The 12,370-nt window shown below is 31.8% G+C and overlaps 1 protein-coding gene across 1 annotated transcript in view; it reads right to left on the reverse strand.

Annotated features, from left to right (window-relative positions):
* LOC143248584 (uncharacterized) overlaps positions 1-820 on the reverse strand; it is a 46,360-nt gene extending 45,540 nt beyond the window's left edge. The window contains exon 1 of the mRNA XM_076497054.1: positions 745-820. The gene's annotated coding sequence lies outside the window, so the exon portion shown is untranslated. The remainder of the gene's footprint in view (positions 1-744) is intronic.
* Positions 821-12,370: the final 11,550 nt, after the last annotated feature.

Here is a 12,370-nt window from a genome sequence, read left to right on the forward strand (position 1 = left end):
ATATAATTGTTTCCTTACAGTACCCACTAGAAGGACATGAGTTTGATATAAGTGTTTCCTTACAGTACCCACTAGAAGGACATGAGTTTGATATAAATGTTTTTTTACAGTACCCACTAGAAGGACATGAGTTTGATATAAATGTTTCCTTACAGTACCCACTAGAAGGACATGATTTGATATAAATATTTTCTTACAGTACCCACTAGAAGGACATGAGTTTGATATAAATATTTCCTTACAGTACCCACTAGAAGGACATGAGTTTGATATAAATGTTTCCTAACGGAAACCGCTGGACAGGTGTGAGTTTGATATAAATGTTTCCTCATGGTAATCACTAAAGAGGTATGACCTTAACATAAAGGTTTCCTTTTAATAGCCCCTAGAGGGACATGACCTTGACATAAAGCTTCCTTATAATAGCAATAAGGCGGAAATTTAACACTAGTTAAATTATGAGCAACTGATTCCTATAAATAAGTGTTCTGAAAGGAAAAAAAAAGTCGAAAATCGGATACCAAATTGAATACTAAGCAAATAATAATAAATAACAAAGTTACACATACAACTGCTGATAGTTTCAGTATTTAGTTACTTAATTAAAGTTTAATAACTATCACGACTTTCAGATAATTTTAAATTTACATAATATAAAGAGTTTGAAGTTTATTTTGTTTGGAAAGAAAATTTAAAATAATGTTCATTTATTTGTGTTATAAAAAAAGTCAAATTATTCCATACCTGAGTAAATGTCTTTCTAACCAGGAATGAAAATTATAACTTGACTATCAAACATGAGTGAAACATGTTTCTCGCGTTTCGATCAGACAAAGGTATTATAAATAATACGCCACCTAGTGGTTACAATACTCAGTTCCTGCTTGACTGTATATCATATATTACAGTCTTTCTACACCATCAAGGCCAATTAGTCTTACGTGAAGGAACACGTAACTTACGCTCTATTTATGCTTTCAGCATTGAGACACTTCGGGGGATTTGGATTACAGCTATAAATTGTTGTTTATAGTCTTACTGTCTGATAGACACTTCGGGGGATTTGGATTACAGTTATAAATTGTTGTTTATAGTCTTACTGTCTGATAGACACTTCGGGGGATTTGGATTACAGTTATAAATTGTTGTTTATAGTCTTATTGTCTGATAGATACTTTGGAGGATTTGGATTACAGCTATAAATCGTTGTTTATAGTCTTACTGTCTGATAGATTCTTCGGGGGATTTGGATTACAGCTATAAACCGTTGTTTATAGTCTTATTGTCTGATAGATACTTTGGAGGATTTGGATTACAGCTATAAATCGTTGTTTATAGTCTTACTGTCCGATAGATTCTTCGAGGGATTTGGATTACAGCTATAAACCGTTGTTTATAGTCTTATTGTCTGATAGATTCTTCGGGGGATTTGGATTACATATATAAATTGTTGTTTATAGTCTTACTGTCTGACAGATACTTCAGGGGATTTGGATTACAGCTATAAATCGTTGTTTATAGTCTTACTGTCTGGCAGATACTTCGGGGGATTTGGATTACAGCTATAAATCGTTGTTTATAGTCTAACTGTCTGACAGATACTTCGGGGGATTTGGATTACAGCTATAAATCGTTGTTTATAGTCTTACTGTCTGACAGATACTTCGGGGGATTTGGATTACAGCTATAAACCGTTGTTTATAGTCTTACTGTCTGACAGATACTTCGGGGGATTTGGATTACAGCTATAAATTGTTGTTTACAGTCTTACTGTCTGACAGATACTTCGGGGGATTTGGATTACAGCTATAAATTGTTGTTTATAGTCTTACTGTCTGACAGATACTTCGGGGGATTTGGATTACAGCTATGAATTGTTGTTTATAGTCTTACTGTCTGACAGATACTTCGGGGGATTTGGATTATAGCTATAAATCGTTGTTTATAGTCTTACTGTCTGACAGATACTTCGGGGGACTTCTCTAGTCTCTTGATATTTGAATATACAATCTGATTAATTGATTTATTTATACCTTTATCCCTCCCTCTAAGGCCCAGTATTGCCATGTGGTTAAATCCTTTCCCTCTTAGGCCCAGCATGGCTAGGTGGTTAAAGCCTTTCCCTCTTAGGCCCAGCATGGCTAGGTGGTTAAAGCACTCGACTCGCAATTTGAGGGTCGCGGGTTCTAATTCCAGTTACACCAAACATGCTCGCCTTTTCAGCCGTTTGTACGTTATAATGTGATGGTCAATCCCACTATTTGTTGGTAAAATAGTAGCCCAAGAGTTGGTGGTGGGTGATGATGACTAGCTGCCCTCCCTCTAGTCTTACCCTGCTAAATTAGGGACGGCCAGCACAGATAGCCCTCAAGTAGTTTTGTGCAAAATTAAAAAACAAACAAACAAACAATCCGTCTCTCTTTCCACAACCGTAACGTTCTTCTTGCTTCTTTGACCATATCATAATCAAAACCAGAAGATTGTTTTCATTTTACAGCCATAAAATAAATTATCTTCATTGTTTTTCTTGTATTATTAGAACGTAAGTGTAAGTTACTTGGAGATGCAGAACGTATCATGTGAAGATAACAACCAGATATGTATCTCTGATAACACACTGGCATGTGTAAGTTACTTGGAGGTGCAGAACGTGTCATGTGAAGATAACAACCAGATATGCATCTCTGATAACACACTGGCATGTGTAAGTTATTTAGAAATGCAGGATATGTCAGATTAATATAAGACATTCGTTTCTCACAGTAGCGCAAACGTTAAGTATTACAGAACTAGAAACTGTTGATTCTAGTACATAGTAAACATCAGGTAACATCAAACAGGAACGGTAATCGAATAAAACAAAAACTGTAGTGTGAAATCATCTTAATTACGAGGCCACTGGGTTAACAGGATATTGGGTTTAAGATTAAAAAAATGATCAAACTGAGTCTAAATATAGGATTTTTTAATAGTCTTCACCAGGGGTCGTTAGCCTGTTTTTCTGCCTACCACTTCACGTGCCTATGAGTACGAGAAGCTGTGAAGTGTCAGATCACGAGCTATACGGTACCGTTTCCAGGTGAGTAGTGACGTGTGAGAATTAGTTTTGAAATAACGGTCACAGATACTGCAGCTACTTCTTCACAGCGTCCTCTGTCGGTCTCTTCTTCAAAGATAGTTTGTAACATCAGTGTTGGTATTCACTGAGGCGTGCGGTTTCTTAATTAACAAACAAAACGTGTGCTATTAATAATAAACATGTATCTTGGATTATTATTTAATATACTTTTTTATCGAAAATCTAACACCATTCGCCATCTTCCATTTTTTCTCGTATTGCTAATATCAACAGAAAAGAATTAACCAGCGCGAGTTCGACTCGTGAGGCACTGTGCGTTCCTATGTAGTGTTAATTAAAACATATAAAAACCAATACAAATTTAAACATACTTGTGAATATATGTATCAAATTTTTTTTCCCCTCGGTGGACTCAGCATGTAGCTTTGTTGTAAGATAACACACACACACACACACATCAAGATTTTTCTATTTACTTTTTTATTTCAAAGAAAAAAATGTTGCTGTTTTATTCTCTTATTTCATATAACATGTAACTTAATTTAAGTAGCTCACTATGCACTACCTTTTGTTATCGTTTGGAATTTTAAAGTGGACAGTTCCTTTTTTAAAAACTTTGTGAAGTTATTATGTTACCAGTTCTAAAACTATAACATTATTTATTTATCAACTGATCGATTTACTAAAGGATAAAGCGGGAAAGATGGATAAACAACTCCACCTGCTTATTTCCTACCAAGTCCTGTTAAAGATGATCAGTGTGTGTGGTACACATCAGGATGAGCTTGAAAAGATACGAAACACATGTTTAAGGCTGATCATGAGATAGGCCACCCTCATCACAACCCTGTTACATCTCACAATCCTCAACAGCACTACACAACACAGGTAGATATTACAATAAAAATTATCCACTAGGATCTTCTTGTGCAAAACACAATAAATTATCCACTAGGATCTTGTTGTGCAAAACAATAAATTATCCACTAGAATCTTTTTTGTGTAAAGACCATAAATTACCCACTAGGATCTTCTTGTGTAAAAACAATAAATTATCCACTAGGATCTTGTTGTGTAAAAACCATAAATTATCCACTAAGATCTTGTTGTGCAAAGACCATAAATTATCGACTAGGATCTGGTTGTGCAAAAACCATAAATTATCCACTGGGATCTTCTTGTCTTAAGACCATAAATTATCCACTATGATCTTGTTGTGAAAAAACCATAAATTATCCACTAGGATCTTGTTCTGCAAAAACCATAAATTATCTACTAAGATCTTGTTCTGTAAAGACCATAAATTATCCACTAGGATCTTGTTCTGTAAAGACCATAAATTATCCACTAGAATATTGTTGTGTAAAGACCATATATTATCCACTAGAATCTTGTTGTGTAAAGACCATAAATTATCCACTAGGATCTTGTTGTGTAAAAACAATAAATTATCCACTAGGATCTTGTCGTGTAAAAACAATAAATTATTGACTAGAATCTTGTTGTGTAAAAACAATAAATTATCCACTAGAATCTTTTTGTGTAAAGACCATAAATTATCCACTAGGCTCTTGTTGTGTAAAAACCATAAATTATCCCCTACAATCTTGTTGTGTAAATATCATAAATTATCCACTAGGTTTTTGTTCTGCACAAACCATAAATTATCCAATAGGATATTGTTGTGTAAAGACCATAAATTATCCACTAGGATCTTGTTGTGCAAAAACCATAAATTATCCACGAGGATCTTGTTGTGTAAAACCATAAATTATCCACTAGAATCTTGTTGTGTAAAGACAACAAATTATCCACTAGGATCTTGTTGTGCAAAAACCATAAATTATCTACTAGGATCTTGTTGTGTAAAGACCATAAATTATCCACTAGGATCTTGTTGTGTAAAGACCACAAATTATCCACTAGGATCTTGTTGTTTAAAAACCATAATTAATCCAGTTGGATCTTGTTGTGTAAAGACCATAAATTATCCACTAGGATCTTGTTGTGCAAAAACCATAAATTATCCACTAAAATCTTGTTGTGTAAAGTCCATAAATTAACCACTAGGATCTTGTTGTGTAAAGACCATAAATTATCCACTAAAATCTTGTTGTGTAAAGTCCATAAATTATCCACTAGAATCTTGTTGTGTAAAGACCATAAATTATCCACTAGAATCTTGTTCTGCAAAAACCATAAATTATCCAATAGGATATTGTCGTGTAAAGACCATAAATTATCCACTAGGCTCTTGTTGTGTAAAACAATAAATTATCCATTAGGATCTTGTTGTGTAAAACCATAAATTATCCAATAGGATATTGTTATGTAAAACCATAAATTATCAACTAGGATCTTGTTGTGTAAAACCATAAATTATCCACTATGATCTTGTTGTGTAAAAACGATAAATTATCCACTAGAATCTTGTTGTGGAAAACCATAAATTATCCACTAGAATCTTGTTGTGTAAAGACCATAAATTATCCACTAAAATCTTGTTGTGTAAAGACCATAAATTATCCACTAGGATCTTGTTGTGCAAAACCATAAATTATCCACTAGAATCTTGTTGTGTAAAGACCATAAATTATCCACTAGAATCTTGTTGTGTAAAGACCATAAATTATCCACTAGGATCTTGTTGTGCAAAACCATAAATTATCACTAGGATCTTGTTGTGCAAAACAATAAATTATCCACTACAATCTTGTTGTGTAAATATCATAAATTATCCACTAAGTTCTTGTTCTGCAAAACCATAAATTATCCAATAGAATATTGTTGTGTAAAACCATAAATTATCCACTATGATCTTGTTGTGTAAAACCATAAATTATCCACTAGAATCTTGTTGTGTAAAACCATAAATTATCCACTAGAATCTTGTTGTGTAAAGATAATAAATTATCCACTAGAATCTTGTTCTGCAAAACCATAAATTATCCACTAGGATCTTGTTGTGCAAAACCATAAATAATCCACTAGAATCATGTTGTTTAAAAACCATAATTTATTCCCTAGGATCTTGTTGTGTAAAAACCATAAATTATCCACTAGGATCTTGTTGTGTAAAGACCATAAATTATCAACTAGAATCTTGTTGTGTAAAGACCATAAATTATCCACTAGAATCTTGTTTTGCAAAAACCATAAATTATCCACTAGGTTCTTGTTCTGCAAAAACCATAAATTATCCAATAGGATATTGTTGTGTAAAGAACATAAATTATCCACTAGGCTCTTGTTGTGTAAAAACCATAAGTTATCCACTAGGATCTTGTTGTGTAAAAACCATAAATTATCCACTAGAATCTTGTTGTGTAAAGACAATAAATTATCCTCTAGAATCTTTTTCTGCAAAAACCATAATTTATCCACTAGGATCTTGTTGTTTAAAGACCATAAATTATCCACTAGGATCTTGTTGTGGAAAAACCATAAATTATCCACTAGAATATTGTTGTTTAAAGACCATAAATTATCCACTAAAATCTTGTTGTGTAAAGACCATAAATTATTCACTTGGATCTTGTTGTGGAAAAACCATAAATTATCCACTAGAATCTTGCTGTGTAAAAACCATAAATTATCCACTAGGATCTTGTTGTGTAAAGACCATAAATTATCCACTAGAATCTTGTTGTGTAAAAACCATAAATTATCCACTAGGATCTTATTGTGTAAAGACCATAAATTATCCACAAGGATCTTGTTGTGCAAAAACCATAAATTATCCACTTGTATCTTGTTGTGTAAAGACCATAAATTATCCACTAGAATCTTGTTGTGTAAAGACCATAAATTATCCACTAGGATCTTGTTGTGTAAAAACCATAAATTATCCACTGGGATCTTGTGTAGAAATCATAAATTATCCACTAAGATCTTGTTGTGTAAAGACCATAAATTATCGACTAGGATCTGGTTGTGCAAAAACCATAAATTATCCACTGGGATCTTCTTGTCTTAAGACCATAAATTATCCACTATGATCTTGTTGTGTAAAAACCATAAATTATCCACTAGGATCTTGTTCTGCAAAAACCATAAATTATCTACTAAGATCTTGTTCTGTAAAGACCATAAATTATCCACTAGGATCTTGTTCTGTAAAGACCATAAATTATCCACTAGAATATTGTTGTGTAAAGACCATATATTATCCACTAGAATCTTGTTGTGTAAAGACCATAAATTATCCACTAAGATCTTGTTGTGTAAAAACAATAAATTATCCACTAGGATCTTGTTGTGTAAAAACAATAAATTATTGACTAGAATCTTGTTGTGTAAAAACAATAAATTATCCACTAGAATCTTTTTGTGTAAAGACCATAAATTATCCACTAGGCTCTTGTTGTGTAAAAACCATAAATTATCCCCTACAATCTTGTTGTGTAAATATCATAAATTATCCACTAGGTTTTTGTTCTGCACAAACCATAAATTATCCAATAGGATATTGTTGTGTAAAGACCATAAATTATCCACTAGGATCTTGTTGTGCAAAAACCATAAATTATCCACGAGGATCTTGTTGTGTAAAAACCATAAATTATCCACTAGAATCTTGTTGTGTAAAGACAACAAATTATCCACTAGGATCTTGTTGTGCAAAAACCATAAATTATCTACTAGGATCTTGTTGTGTAAAGACCATAAATTATCCACTAGGATCTTTTTGTGTAAAGACCACAAATTATCCACTAGGATCTTGTTGTTTAAAAACCATAATTTATCCAGTTGGATCTTGTTGTGTAAAGACCATAAATTATCCACTAGGATCTTGTTGTGCAAAAACCATAAATTATCCACTAAAATCTTGTTGTGTAAAGTCCATAAATTATCCACTAGGATCTTGTTGTGTAAAGACCATAAATTATCCACTAAAATCTTGTTGTGTAAAGTCCATAAATTATCCACTAGAATCTTGTTGTGTAAAGACCATAAATTATCCACTAGAATCTTGTTCTGCAAAAACCATAAATTATCCAATAGGATATTGTCGTGTAAAGACCATAAATTATCCACTAGGCTCTTGTTGTGTAAAACAATAAATTATCCATTAGGATCTTGTTGTGTAAAACCATAAATTATCCAATAGGATATTGTTATGTAAACACCATAAATTATCAACTAGGATCTTGTTGTGTAAAACCATAAATTATCCACTATGATCTTGTTGTGTAAAACCATAAATTATCCACTAGAATCTTGTTGTGGAAAACCATAAATTATCCACTAGAATCTTGTTGTGTAAAGACCATAAATTATCCACTAAAATCTTGTTGTGTAAAGACCATAAATTATCCACTAGGATCTTGTTGTGCAAAACCATAAATTATCCACTAGAATCTTGTTGTGTAAAGACCATAAATTATCCACTAGAATCTTGTTGTGTAAAGACCATAAATTATCCACTAGGATCTTGTTGTGCAAAACCATAAATTATCACTAGGATCTTGTTGTGCAAAAAACAATAAATTATCCACTACAATCTTGTTGTGTAAATATCATAAATTATCCACTAAGTTCTTGTTCTGCAAAACCATAAATTATCCAATAGAATATTGTTGTGTAAAACCATAAATTATCCACTATGATCTTGTTGTGTAAAACCATAAATTATCCACTAGAATCTTGTTGTGTAAAACCATAAATTATCCACTAGAATCTTGTTGTGTAAAGATAATAAATTATCCACTAGAATCTTGTTCTGCAAAAACCATAAATTATCCACTAGGATCTTGTTGTGCAAAAACCATAAATAATCCACTAGAATCATGTTGTTTAAAAAACCATAATTTATTCCCTAGGATCTTGTTGTGTAAAACCATAAATTATCCACTAGGATCTTGTTGTGTAAAGACCATAAATTATCAACTAGAATCTTGTTGTGTAAAGACCATAAATTATCCACTAGAATCTTGTTTTGCAAAAACCATAAATTATCCACTAGGTTCTTGTTCTGCAAAACCATAAATTATCCAATAGGATATTGTTGTGTAAAGAACATAAATTATCCACTAGGCTCTTGTTGTGTAAAAACCATAAGTTATCCACTAGGATCTTGTTGTGTAAAAACCATAAATTATCCACTAGAATCTTGTTGTGTAAAGACCATAAATTATCCACTAGGATCTTGTTGTGTAAAAACCATAAATTATCCACTGGGATCTTGTGTAGAAATCATAAATTATCCACTAAGATCTTGTTGTGTAAAGACCATAAATTATCGACTAGGATCTTGTTGTGCAAAACCATAAATTATCCACTGGGATCTTGTTGTCTTAAGACCATAAATTATCCACTATGATCTTGTTGTGTAAAAACCATAAATTATCCACTAGGATCTTGTTCTGCAAAAACCATAAATTATCTACTAAGATCTTGTTCTGTAAAGACCATAAATTATCCACTAGGATCTTGTTCTGTAAAGACCATAAATTATCCACTAGAATATTGTTGTGTAAAGACCATATATTATCCACTAGAATCTTGTTGTGTAAAGACCATAAATTATCCACTAAGATCTTGTTGTGTAAAAACAATAAATTATCCACTAGGATCTTGTTGTGTAAAAACAATAAATTATTGACTAGAATCTTGTTGTGTAAAAACAATAAATTATCCACTAGAATCTTTTTGTGTAAAGACCATAAATTATCCACTAGGCTCTTGTTGTGTAAAACCATAAATTATCCCCTACAATCTTGTTGTGTAAATATCATAAATTATCCACTAGGTTTTGTTCTGCACAAACCATAAATTATCCAATAGGATATTGTTGTGTAAAGACCATAAATTATCCACTAGGATCTTGTTGTGCAAAACCATAAATTATCCACGAGGATCTTGTTGTGTAAAAACCATAAATTATCCACTAGAATCTTGTTGTGTAAAGACAACAAATTATCCACTAGGATCTTGTTGTGCAAAAACCATAAATTATCTACTAGGATCTTGTTGTGTAAAGACCATAAATTATCCACTAGGATCTTTTTGTGTAAAGACCACAAATTATCCACTAGGATCTTGTTGTTTAAAAACCATAATTTATCCAGTAGGATCTTGTTGTGTAAAGACCATAAATTATCCACTAGGATCTTGTTGTGCAAAAACCATAAATTATCCACTAAAATCTTGTTGTGTAAAGTCCATAAATTATCCACTAGGATCTTGTTGTGTAAAGACCATAAATTATCCACTAAAATCTTGTTGTGTAAAGTCCATAAATTATCCACTAGAATCTTGTTGTGTAAAGACCATAAATTATCCACTAGAATCTTGTTCTGCAAAAACCATAAATTATCCAATAGGATATTGTCGTGTAAAGACCATAAATTATCCACTAGGCTCTTGTTGTGTAAAAACAATAAATTATCCATTAGGATCTTGTTGTGTAAAAACCATAAATTATCCAATAGGATATTGTTATGTAAACACCATAAATTATCAACTAGGATCTTGTTGTGTAAAAACCATAAATTATCCACTATGATCTTGTTGTGTAAAACCATAAATTATCCACTAGAATCTTGTTGTGGAAAAACCATAAATTATCCACTAGAATCTTGTTGTGTAAAGACCATAAATTATCCACTAAAATCTTGTTGTGTAAAGACCATAAATTATCCACTAGGATCTTGTTGTGCAAAAACCATAAATTATCCACTAGAATCTTGTTGTGTAAAGACCATAAATTATCCACTAGAATCTTGTTGTGTAAAGACCATAAATTATCCACTAGGATCTTGTTGTGCAAAAACCATAAATTATCACTAGGATCTTGTTGTGCAAAAACAATAAATTATCCACTACAATCTTGTTGTGTAAATATCATAAATTATCCACTAAGTTCTTGTTCTGCAAAAACCATAAATTATCCAATAGAATATTGTTGTGTAAAAACCATAAATTATCCACTATGATCTTGTTGTGTAAAAACCATAAATTATCCACTAGAATCTTGTTGTGTAAAAACCATAAATTATCCACTAGAATCTTGTTGTGTAAAGATAATAAATTATCCACTAGAATCTTGTTCTGCAAAAACCATAAATTATCCACTAGGATCTTGTTGTGCAAAAACCATAAATAATCCACTAGAATCATGTTGTTTAAAAACCATAATTTATTCCCTAGGATCTTGTTGTGTAAAAACCATAAATTATCCACTAGGATCTTGTTGTGTAAAGACCATAAATTATTCCCTTGGATCTTGTTGTGGAAAAACCATAAATTATCCACTAGAATCTTGCTGTGTAAAAACCATAAATTATCCACTAGGATCTTGTTGTGTAAAGACCATAAATTATCCACTAGAATCTTGTTGTGTAAAAACCATAAATTATCCACTAGGATCTTATTGTGTAAAGACCATAAATTATCCACAAGGATCTTGTTGTGCAAAAACCATAAATTATCCACTTGTATCTTGTTGTGTAAAGACCATAAATTATCCACTAGAATCTTGTTGTGTAAAGACCATAAATTATCCACTAGGATCTTGTTGTGTAAAAACCATAAATTATCCACTGGGATCTTGTGTAGAAATCATAAATTATCCACTAAGATCTTGTTGTGTAAAGACCATAAATTATCCACTAGGATCTTGTTGTGCAAAAACCATAAATTATCCACTGGGATCTTCTTGTCTTAAGACCATAAATTATCCACTATGATCTTGTTGTGTAAAAACCATAAATTATCCACTAGGATCTTGTTGTGTAAAGACCATAAATTATCCACTAGAATCTTGTTTTGCAAAAACCATAAATTATCCACTAGGTTCTTGTTCTGCAAAAACCATAAATTATCCAATAGGATATTGTTGTGTAAAGAACATAAATTATCCACTAGGCTCTTGTTGTGTAAAAACCATAAGTTATCCACTAGGATCTTGTGTAAAAACCATAAATTATCCACTAGAATCTTGTTGTGTAAAGACAATAAATTATCCTCTAGAATCTTTTTCTGCAAAAACCATAAATTATCCACTAGGATCTTGTTGTGCAAAAACCATAAATTATCCACTAAAATTTTGTTGTGTAAAGTCCATAAATTATCCACTAGGATCTTGTTGTGTAAACACCCTAAATTATCCACTAAAATCTTGTTGTGTAAAGTCCATAAATTATCCACTAGAATCTTGTTGTGTAAAAACCATAAATTATCCACTAGAATCTTGTTGTGTAAAGACCATAAATTATCCACTAGGATCTTGTTGTTTAAAAACCATAATTTATCCAGTAGGATCTTATTGTGTCAAGACCATAAATTATC

The sequence above is a fragment of the Tachypleus tridentatus genome, chromosome 4, assembly GCF_004210375.1.
Source record: "Tachypleus tridentatus isolate NWPU-2018 chromosome 4, ASM421037v1, whole genome shotgun sequence".
Taxonomy (NCBI): domain Eukaryota; kingdom Metazoa; phylum Arthropoda; class Merostomata; order Xiphosura; family Limulidae; genus Tachypleus; species Tachypleus tridentatus.